Source organism: Haliotis rubra, unplaced genomic scaffold (genome assembly GCF_003918875.1).
Source record: "Haliotis rubra isolate DU_JTF1 unplaced genomic scaffold, ASM391887v1 Scf615, whole genome shotgun sequence".
Lineage (NCBI taxonomy): Eukaryota > Metazoa > Mollusca > Gastropoda > Lepetellida > Haliotidae > Haliotis > Haliotis rubra.
Window position 1 is genome coordinate 68,138 of NW_025767319.1, and position 12,819 is coordinate 80,956.

At 40.8% G+C, this 12,819-nt stretch overlaps 1 long non-coding RNA gene across 1 annotated transcript; it reads right to left on the minus strand.

Annotated features, from left to right (window-relative positions):
• Positions 1 to 7,931: 7,931 nt before the first annotated feature.
• On the minus strand, positions 7,932 to 12,798 carry LOC124256037. The gene is made up of 4 exons (XR_006892807.1): positions 12,709 to 12,798; positions 11,375 to 11,524; positions 10,926 to 11,070; positions 7,932 to 8,774 (listed from the first exon to the last, which is right to left on the minus strand). It is a non-coding gene; the product is annotated as an uncharacterized LOC124256037 (long non-coding RNA).
• Between the last annotated feature and the right edge of the window lie 21 nt (positions 12,799 to 12,819).

Here is a 12,819-nt window from a genome sequence, read left to right on the forward strand (position 1 = left end):
ATTTTCGATGTCCAATGTTTGAAAAGCTTCCATTTATTAGGAAGGAACCATTACCAAAGCCATATCTAAAACTTCACGTATGTTGGTAATGTGGTTACGAGATATTAGTCATCACAACACATTGGGGTTTTCTAAAAACAATTGCAGAAAATGAAAAACGATCTGTCATTTGGTACCTCTTGGATAATGGTATGCCCTCAGATAATATCATATATGTCTTTTTAAGGACACTCCCATTTTAGTCTTTCAAAAACATTGTGTCTAGATATTCAAGCTGGCCTTGTTTACAATATATTGAGAGCTGACACTTGTGTGACCATTCAGTATTTAGCTTGAACCCTTGGCATCATGTATGAATAAATGAAAACATTACAATAAGTTCTGTCCTTGTGATTACGTTATCTGAAAGGGGGTGGGTAGTGTCTCCGAAACAAGCTCACAGTAAACAAATTGCTTTTTTATGCACTTTATCTAAGCTTGAGTCTAGCAGACTTCTACCTATCTCAAACATACAAAATGTTTCTTGCATATTTTGTATCCTGAAGTTTGTGATGAATTTAATGTTACATAAATGTTTTTGTTTAATCTATCCAGGAGTACAACACGAGAGCGAGTTCAGGTAAAAATGTGTATTATATCTAAGAGAAGAGATGCGAGAATAATCGATACCTGACAGCTGTGGAATATATCTTATGGTTTAGTATCGGAACCAATAAAGAATCATATGTTGTTTCATGTTTACCAAGTGTCTTGTAAAACGTATTAATGTCAGTTAATTTAAAGTAATGCTGAAGTAATGGTTTTGTCGTTCGATAATAGCTCCGAAAGTGCATTGAGCACAGCTTAAAAACAGAAAATAAACCAATCAAGTGCCATACATTATGAAAGTGAGTTTTAAAATGTTCTGAAGGCTTTGATATTCCAGGGTACTCGAACAAAAGATGCCAGTGGTAGAAAGTTTCTTTGCAACACTGAATATCATGGAAAGCAATAATATACGCAACAAAGAGTGGTTTTTGAAAGGAACATTACAATAATGAAAGTTTACATTGTCTGAAACTGAAAGTGGCGTCAGTATCCGGTATGACGACTATGAGTCATGGCACGAGCTCTACAACAGCGCCTCACTGACGACACAGGATGGCTGAGGTTTCTGACGTCATTGGACCGAGGCATGGTTGGTCGGCTTAACTGACGTTTCATTACAATTAAAACAGCAGCAAGTATGGAGTTATTCTGATGCAGCCAGTCACTTCACCTACACCGTGAGAGTGTGTACTGGCCTGATGTAAAGTTACGTCAATGGGTCAGAAGGAACGGGCTTCTTTGTATCTTAAAAGGAATCCTATGTTTCTATCAAAATTATATATATTCAGAGACTAAGCGTTACTCTACGACGAATGCAGAGCGTTGAACAGCACATGCGTCAGCACAATGTTCCGACCGACTCTATCTACTGTATCCTGTATATAACCTCGGACGTACACTCTATCTACTGTACCCTGTATATAACCTCGGACGTACGCTCTATCTACTGTATCCTGTATATAACCTCGGACGTACACTCTATCTACTGTACCCTGTATATAACCTCGGACGTACACTCTATCTACTGTATCCTGTATAAAACCTCGGACGTACACTCTATCTACTGTATCCTGTATATAACCTCGGACGTACACTCTATCTACTGTACCCTGTATATAACCTCGGACGTACACTCTATCTACTGTATCCTGTATATAACCTCGGACGTACACTCTATCTACTGTATCCTGTATATAACCTCGGACGTACGCTCTATCTACTGTACCCTGTATATAACCTTGGACGTACACTCTATCTACTGTATCCTGTATATAACCTCGGACGTACACTCTATCTACTGTATCCTGTATATAACCTCGGACGTACACTCTATCTACTGTATCTCGTATATAACCTCGGACGTACCCTCTATGTACTGTATCCTGTAAATAACCTCGGACGTACACTCTATGTACTGTATCTCGTATATAACCTCGGACGTACACTCTATCTACTGTATCCTGTATATAACCTCGGACATACCCTCTATCTACTGTATCCTGTATATAACCTCCGACGTACGCTCTATCTACTGTATCCTGTATATAACCTCCGACGTACACACTATCTACTGTATCCTGTATATAACCTCGGACGTACACTCTATCTACTGTATCCTGTATATGACCTCGGACGTACACTCTATCTACTGTATCTCGTATATAACCTCGGACGTACACTCTATCTACTGTATCCTGTATATAACCTCGGACGTACACTCTATCTACTGTATCCTGTATATAACCTCGGACGTACACTCCATGTACTGTATCCTGTATATAACCTCGGACGTACACTCCATGTACTGTATCCTGTATATAACCTCGGACGTACACTCTATCTACTGTATCCTGTATATAACCTCGGACGTACGCTCTATCTACTGTATCCTGTATATAACCTCGGACGTACACTCTATCTACTGTATCCTGTATATAACCTCGGACGTACACTCTATCTACTGTATCCTGTATATAACCTCGGACGTACACTCTATCTACTGTATCCTGTATATAACCTCGGACGTACACTCTATCTACTGTATCCTGTATAAAACCTCCGACGTACACTCTTTCTACTGTATCCTGTATATAACCTGGGACGTACACTCTATCTACTGTATCTCGTATATAACCTCGGACGTACCCTCTATGTACTGTATCCTGTAAATAACCTCGGACGTACACTCTATGTACTGTATCTCGTATATAACCTCCGACGTACACTCTATCTACTGTATCCTGTATATAACCTCGGACATACCCTCTATCTACTGTATCCTGTATATAACCTCCGACGTACGCTCTATCTACTGTATCCTGTATATAACCTCCGACGTACACACTATCTACTGTATCCTGTATATAACCTCGGACGTACACTCTATCTACTGTATCTCGTATATAACCTCGGACGTACACTCTATCTACTGTATCCTGTATATAACCTCGGACGTACACTCCATGTACTGTATCCTGTATATAACCTCGGACGTACACTCCATGTACTGTATCCTGTATATAACCTCGGACGTACACTCTATCTACTGTATCCTGTATATAACCTCGGACGTACACTCTATCTACTGTATCCTGTATATAAGCTCGGACGTACACTCTATCTACTGTATCCTGTATATAACCTCGGACGTACACTCTATCTACTGTATCCTGTATATAACCTCGGACGTACACTCTATCTACTGTATCCTGTATATAACCTCGGACGTACACTCTATCTACTGTATCCTGTATAAAACCTCGGACGTACACTCTTTCTACTGTATCCTGTATATAACCTGGGACGTACACTCTATCTACTATATCCTGTATATAACCTGAGACGTACACTCTATCTACTGTATCCTGTATATAACCTCGGACGTACACTCTATCTACTGTATCCTGTATATACCCTCGGACGTACGCTCTATCTACTGTATCTCGTATATAACCTCCGACGTACACTCTATCTACTGTATCCTGTATATAACCTGGGACGTACCCTCTATGTACTGTATCCTGTATATAACCTCGGACGTACACTATCTACTGTATCTGTATATAACCTCGGACGCACACTCTATCTACTGTATCCTGTATATAACCTCGGACGTACACTCTATGTACTGTATCCTGTATATAACCTCGTGACGTACACTCTATCTACTGTATCCTGTATATAACCTCGGACGTACACTCTATCTACTGTATCCTGTATATAACCTCGGACGTACACTCTATCTACTGTACCCTGTATATAACCTCGGACGTACACTCTATCTACTGTATCCTGTATATAACCTCGGACGTACACTCTATCTACTGTATCCTGTATATAACCTCGGACGTACGCTCTATCTACTGTACCCTGTATATAACCTTGGACGTACACTCTATCTACTGTATCCTGTATATAACCTCGGACGTACACTCTATCTACTGTATCCTGTATAAAACCTCGGACGTACACTCTTTCAACTGTATCCTGTATATAACCTGGGACGTACACTCTATCTACTATATCCTGTATATAACCTGGGACGTACACTCTATCTACTGTATCCTGTATATAACCTCGGACGTACACTCTATCTACTGTATCCTGTATATACCCTCGGACGTACGCTCTATCTACTGAATCTCGTATATAACCTCCGACGTACACTCTATCTACTGTATCCTGTATATAACCTGGGACGTACCCTCTATGTACTGTATCCTGTATATAACCTCGGACGTACACTATCTACTGTATCTGTATATAACCTCGGACGCACACTCTATCTACTGTATCCTGTATATAACCTCGGACGTACACTCTATCTACTGTACCCTGTATATAACCTCGTGACGTACACTCTATCTACTGTATCCTGTATATAACCTCGGACGTACACTCTATCTACTGTATCCTGTATATAACCTCGGACGTACACTCTATCTACTGTACCCTGTATATAACCTCGGACGTACACTCTATCTACTGTATCCTGTATATAACCTCGGACGTACACTCTATCTACTGTATCCTGTATATAACCTCGGACGTACGCGTTCTCTATCTACTGTACCCTGTATATAACCTTGGACGTACACTCTATCTACTGTATCCTGTATATAACCTCGGACGTACACTCTATCTACTGTATCCTGTATATAACCTCGGAGGTACACTCTATCTACTGTATCCTGTATATAACCTCCGACGTACACTCTATCTACTGTATCCTGTATATAACCTCGGACGTATACTCTATCTACTGTATCCTGTATATAACCTCGGACGTACACTCTATCTACTGTATCCTGTATATAACCTCGGACGTACACTCTATCTACTGAATCTCGTATATAACCTCGGACGTACCCTCTATGTACTGTATCCTGTAAATAACCTCGGACGTACACTCTATGTACTGTATCTCGTATATAACCTCGGACGTACACTCTATCTACTGTATCCTGTATAAAACCTCGGACGTACACTCTATCTACTGTATCCTGTATATAACCTCGGACATACCCTCTATCTACTGTATCCTGTATATAACCTCCGACGTACACTCTATCTACTGTATCCTGTATATAACCTCGGACGTACACTCTATCTACTGTATCCTGTATATAACCTCGGACGTACACTCTATCTACTGTATCCTGTATATGACCTCGGACGTACACTCTCTACTACTGTATCTCTGTATATAACCTCGGACGTACACTCTATCTACTGTATCCTGTATATAACCTCGGACGTACACTCTATCTACTGTATCCTGTATATAACCTCGGACGTATCTACTGTATCCTGTATATATCGGACGTACACTCTATCTACTGTATCCTGTATATAACCTCGGACGTACACTCTATCTACTGTATCCTGTATATAACCTCGGACGTACACTCTATCTACTGTATCCTGTATATAACCTCGGACGTACACTCTATCTACTGTATCCTGTATATAACCTCGGACGTACACTCTATCTACTGTATCCTGTATATAACCTCGGACGTACACTCTATCTACTGTATCCTGTATATAACCTCGGACGTACACTCTATCTACTGTATCCTGTATATAACCTCGGACGTACACTCTATCTACTGTATCCTGTATATAACCTCGGACGTACACTCTATCTACTGTATCCTGTATATAACCTGGGACGTACACTCTATCTACTGTATCCTGTATATAACCTCGGACGTACACTCTATCTACTGTATCCTGTATATAACCTCGGACGTACACTCTATCTACTGTATCTCGTATATAACCTCGGACGTACACTCTATCTACTGTATCCTGTATATAACCTCGGACATACCTCTATCTATACTGTATCCTGTATATAACCTCGGACGTACACTCTATCTACTGTATCCTGTATATAACCTCGGACGTACACTCTATCTACTGTATCCTGTATATAACCTCGGACGTACTGTATCCTGTATATAACCTCTGCTGTATCCTGTATATAACCTCGGACGTACACTCTATCTATCTCTGTATATAATCTACCTCGGACGTACGCTCACTCTATCTACTGTATCCTGTATATAACCTCGGACGTACACTCTATCTACTGTATCCTGTATATAACCTCGGACGTACACTCCTGTATGTATATAACCTACTGTATCCTGTATATAACCTCGGACGTACACTCTATCTACTGTATCCTGTATATAACCTCGGACGTACACTCTATCTACTGTATCCTGTATATAACCTCGGACGTACACTCTATCTACTGTATCCTGTATATAACCTCGGACGTACACTCTATCTACTGTATCCTGTATATAACCTCGGACGTACACTCTATCTACTGTATCCTGTATATAACCTCGGACGTACACTCTATCTACTGTATCCTGTATATAACCTCGGACGTACACTCTATCTACTGTATCCTGTATATAACCTCGGACGTACGCTCTATCTACTGTATCCTGTATATAACCTCGGACGTACACTCTATCTACTGTATCCCGTATATAACCTCGGACGTACGCTCTATCTACTGTATCATGTATATAACCTGGGACGTACACTATCTACTGTATCTGTATATAACCTCCGACGTACACTCTATCTACTGTATCCCGGATATAACCTCGGACGTACACTCTATTTACTGTATCCTGTATATAACCTCCGACGTACACTTTATCTACTGTATCCTGTATGTAACCTGAGACGTACGCTCTATCTACTGTATCCTGTATATAACCTCGGACGTACACTCTATCTACGGTATCTGTATATAACCTCGGACGTACGCTCTATCTACGGTATCTGTATATAACCTCGGACGTACACTCTATCTACGGTATCTGTATATAACCTCGGACGTACGCTCTATCTACGGTATCTGTATATAACCTCGAACGTTATGGCCATACTGGAGATGGTCATTGTACTGACAAGTACTGGAGATGGCCATTGTACTCACACAGTACTGGAGATGGTCATTGTACTCACACAGTACTGGAGATGGCCATTGTACTCACACAGTACTGGAGATAGCCATTGTACTCACACAGTACTGGAGATGACCATTGTACTGACAAGTACTGGAGGTGGTCATTGTATTCACACAGTACTGGAGATGGTCATTGTACTCACAAAGTACCGGAGATGGCCATTGTACTCACAAGTACTGGAGATGGTCATTGTACTCACACAGTACTGGAGATGGCAATTGTACTCACACAGTATTGGAGATGGTCATTGTACTCACACAGTACTGGAGATGGTCATTGTACTGACAAGTACTGGAGATGGCCATTGTACTCACACAGTACTGGAAATGGCCATTGTACTCACACAGTACTGGAGATGGTCATTGTACTCACACAGTATTGGAGATTGTCATTGTACACAGGCAGTAACTGGAGATGACCATTGTACTCACACAGTACTGGATATGGCCATTGTACTCACACAGTACTAGAGATGGCCTTCACTGACATGTTTTCAGAAGATAGAGGTGGTATTGAAAACATCTATCAAAATGCAATTAAAACTAGAATATGAACTTTCATAGAGTAAAGATCAAACTGTATGAACGTTCATTAAGTGTTTGGCCTTGGACCTGATCGAGTTCTTAGTTTCCGTGTTGACACTCTCGGTTTGATCTTCAGGATGAAGCATATTCATCAAAACCAAGATATTCTTGAGCGGGTTAGCAGTAAGCTCACCGAGTTATTCCAGTGAGTGTTGTTTAAGAACATGGTAGTCTTGTATGAGGACTTGTGCCCCATACATAACGGATATACTGTTTCCATAAGGAGCAATCATTGTTCAGAACTAACGTGTTCCTGGTGAACGTCAAGTGCATGATTACGCACGTAGCCACTAGACATAGAATTCAAGAAAGTACGATCCCGCGAAGAGTGCACCGCAATGTGCCATATCTTGAGGCAAAGTTGGGATGAGATTTACGTAATGATAATCTGTTAACATCAAAAGTATCATTTTTTGTCAAGAATGTTTGTAGACCCCTTGCCTTCCCCGTGTAGATGTCTCGCTTGCAGCACTGTGTGTTTAGACGAACTTCAGCTGGCTCGCCTTCAGACATCACAATCCAGTACTCGCAAACCTAGGACGGCAGCACTGGTTCATGAAAAGGTGTTTTTTTTAATGTATCCTTGTGCCTCATCAACAATGATTCGCGGTCGCTTCCTAAGGGGGGGGGGTATGAAAAGGGTCCGGTTTTTTTCAATCTCAAATGTTCACTTGAAGATATCAGATTGTTAACTCATTTCAAAACTCGTATGTTTTGGAGTTATAACAACACTAGATTATTCGTCTGTGATGTAAGTGTGCAAAGGTCTTGTTTTAGACGTTTTTACGAAGCCTTTATAAATGTTTGAACGTGAGAAAGTCTTTGACCCAGCAAGCTCGAATTATTCACCTTGGGTCATAGATAAGCTCATGGGCAGATTCATGTAGGAAGCTCTTCTCCTATTTCAGTTATACTTCCGTACTTAATCATAAGACCAATTTTATTAAGTATAAGATAGATAGCTGGCTAATTGTCAGACTTTCATGTCAATACATTGAAGTTTTCTGAAACTTTAACATGGCATATTTCCACTTCAGGTGTGCCCATTATCACTCCTGTGAAAGAGGTTTGTCCTGAGATTCAGACGTCGACCAAAAATCGCCTGAAACAAATAACAAAATCGGTACAGTAGTCACTGTGACCATGGTCTCATAATAGTGGGATGCTGTTAAAAGTATATTGTGGCACAACTATTCTGTTTGGGCATTTTTAATATTTTAAGTGGCGCGGTGCCTAGATGGGATGAAGATAAATTCAATGTGCTTTCGAAAGATTTGTATATATTATTTAGAAATTCCAAATATTCACAATCAAATGCAGCCCAGAACACAGTGTGTCCCTTCTGCCAGTTGTTGTGATACATCTGTTTGTTTGATCCAATTAGCAGTTTGAAGGTCACCTATATCTCAGGTTAGACTGTATGATGCATAGTTTGTTGTATTTACAGTTAGAATGCTGAACAGTTGGTAAAGCAATATAACCCATATCGTCATAGCTACAATACATACTCTATTGTCATTGACAGCATAGGCGGATCCAGAGGGGGGTGCAGGGGTGCGCACCCATTGAAGCTCTCGTGAAAGCGGGTGAAAATGAACTGTGCACCACCCCCCGCCCCCCTTTCTGAACTGTGTAAACCCACCACCACCAACAACACCACACCCCCAACTACCACCACCACACCTCAAAAAGCTGTATCCGCCCCTGGAAATGATATCATCAGAGTAGCGTTTGATGTTGAGTATGTGTAAACAAGTGTAGTTGGAGATAACGTTTGATGTTGAGTATATGTGAACAAGTGTAGTTGGAAATAACGTTTGATGTTGAGTATATGTGAACAAGTGTAGTTGGAAATAACGTTTGATGTTGAGTGTGTGTGAACAAGTGTAGTTGGAGATAACGTTTGATGTTGAGTATGTTTGAACAAGTGTAGTTGGAGATAACGTTTGATGTTGAGTATATGTGAACAAGTGTAGTTGGAGATAACGTTTGATGTTGAGTATATGTGAACAAGTGTAGTTGGAGATAACGTTTGATGTTGAGTATATGTGAACAAGTGTAGTTGGAGATAACGTTTGATGTTGAGTATATGTGAACAAGTGTAGTTGGAGATAACGTTTGATGTTGAGTATGTGTAAACAAGTGTAGTTGGAGATAACGTTTGATGTTGAGTATATGTGAACAAGTGTAGTTGGAGATAACGTTTGATGTTGAGTATGTGTGAACAAGTGTAGTTGGATATAACGTTTGATGTTGAGTATGTGTAAACAAGTGTAGTTGGAGATAACGTTTGATGTTGAGTATATGTGAACAAGTGTAGTTGGAGATAACGTTTGATGTTGAGTATGTGTGAACAAGTGTAGTTGGAGATAACAAGTGGAGATAACGTTGATGTTGAGTATATGAACAAGTGTAACGTTGATGTTGAGTATATGTGAACAAGTGTAGTTGGAGATAACGTTTGATGTTGAGTATATGTGAACAAGTGTAGTTGGAGATAACGTTTGATGTTGAGTATGTGTGAACAAGTGTAGTTGGAGATAACGTTTGATGTTGAGTATGTTTGAACAAGTGTAGTTGGAGATAACGTTTGATGTTGAGTATGTGTGAACAAGTGTAGTTGGAGATAACGTTTGATGTTGAGTATATGTGAACAAGTGTAGATGGAAATAACGTTTGATGTTGAGTATGTTTGAAAAGTGTAGTTGGAGATAACGTTTGATGTTGAGTATGTGTGAACAAGTGTAGTTGGAAATAACGTTTGATGATGAGTATGTGTGAACAAGTGTAGATGGAGATGGACCTAATCGTCATTCAGTGCGTGTGAATATTGTTTTACACCCCACCTATATTCCGCTTTCAGTGTACACGAACTTGCAGTAATAGTCACTTTTATCATTGGTGTAGTCTCAGCTCAGTAACTTATTCACTGGAAGCAGGAACACCTATGTCCATGTGTCAAAGTAGATGACGTAACTCTCCCATGGCTTAACTCACCTATCACACCTGGTGTACTTTCTGAACTACGTAATTGATGGACAATACCTTGTGACTATTTGCACATAAACTTCTTGGAATATGCGAGCGTGTATGAATATGTTTTAGACCATGCACCAATACTCCAAGCGTAGATTTGTCGGGTGGATGTAATTCTTTTCATAGGCTTCAATAGTTTACATGTTCGATATTCGATTGTCTTGTTGAGGGTCTAAAGATATAACATATGTTATGTTTAGGATTACACTTTGTCTACAACGTTACTTTCCAAATGCTTAGTGTAGAAACGTCTTCATTTCCCAGATTTGAGACGTTCCTTGTGTGCATGTATGTAAGGAGAGTCTATTCCCGTCCTCCAAACTGATACACTTGTCCACTGCAACCTGTCGTATCGTCATCGCCTGCACAAAACAAACAGACAACGTGTTATTCCTGGAGTCACTATCGGAAAACAACACATACAGCAAGCTACGGAGGTAAAGCATACTGCTATATAAGCCTCATACCACAAATTTGATGACTGCACTCTCAGTATGTTCACGTGTAATGATGGTGACACTGACTGAAGGAGTGTAATGTCGTCTCCTGTCTAGATGTGTCTGCAATATTGCTCAGGGCGGCGTTAATCTACAATCATCCACCGATGGGGAAATTCGTCTTAGTTCAGCTTTATTATTGTGATGTAGTTGTAGTTCTTGCACATACCGGGGTGTATTGCCACTGTTGTCGCTTCTGTCCTTTCAAACACGCCTCTGATGTCACCACGCCGTCTTTCAATGTCAGACAGGACCACGTCTGATTACCGTTCAAAACCTCTCCAAGCAGCCGACCTGCAGCCTCTTTGTACCACACCTTCTGAAGGACAACGAGCGTATGTCATCTTGCAGTTGAAATACGTCATTGCCAATATGTCATGTACCACACCTTTGACAGGACAACACAGGTATGTCGTATACCACGCCCTCAACAGGACAACACAGGTACGTCATATACTACACATTCAATATGACAACACAGGTACGTCATTTATCACACCTTCAATACCACAACACAGGTACGTCATATACCACACCTTCAAAAGAACAACACAGGTACGTCATGTACCACACCTTCAATACCACAACACAAGTACGTCATGTACCACACCTTCATTCGGACAACATAGGTACGTTATGTACCACACCTTCAATGGGACTACATAGGTACGTTATATATCATACCTTCTGTAGCATACCGTGTACCACACCTGAATGGCATGTAACATGCTTGTACTTACTTCATTCATCACCATCTATAGAAGCTTCTTTAACGCGACCACACACATAAATCAATGTTGAAAGATTCCCTCCCCAAGGGGGCTGTGGAATGACGCAATATACGTCAAAACAGCCTCGAGTTAAAGACACCTTCAGAACGACCTGGGGCGGTAGGGTAGCCTAGTGGTTAAAGCGTTGGCTCGCCACGCCGAAGACCCGGGTTCGATTCCCCACATGGGTACAATGTGAGAAGCCAATTTCTGGTGTCCCCCGCCGTGATATTGCTGGAATATTGCTAAAAGCGGCGTAAAACTAAACTCACACACTCACTCAGAACGATCTGTTGTGACCTTGACCTTGAAATTGCCATTGCCAGGCATGACTCGGGTTAACCAAACACGATCACCTGAGGGTGCTACACGGTGTGGACGAAAAACCAAGTTGTCGGTGACATGAAATGTTTGCCCTGCAAAGTGGTGTTCGAACCTGGAAAATTCTTCTTAATTCTGATCCTCGATCTGTAAACTCTGTTCCATGATTTTGAAGGTATAGTATGAAGGTATAAAGATCTACCCCTGATATAACAACTTTGATATACAAGTATATCTGGCAGAATAGTCTTGTTTACATAATATTGAGAGCTTTGACAGTGATCTTGCTCGTTTCCTCACAAAAATTCATAATTATCCAACATGTCAAATTTGTGGACTTCCTTTTACTTTGACGAAACCAATTAAAGTTAACAAATCAAATGTACAAAGCATGCAAAGTTTCTAATATTACCTGGTGCCTCATGAACCCATCGCAGGCCCCAACCAGGACTTCCGGTTTGGAGAAGGAGTGTGCAAGGCAAACAGTACTGGTATGTTTATGGCGTATCTGAAAGAGAAATGG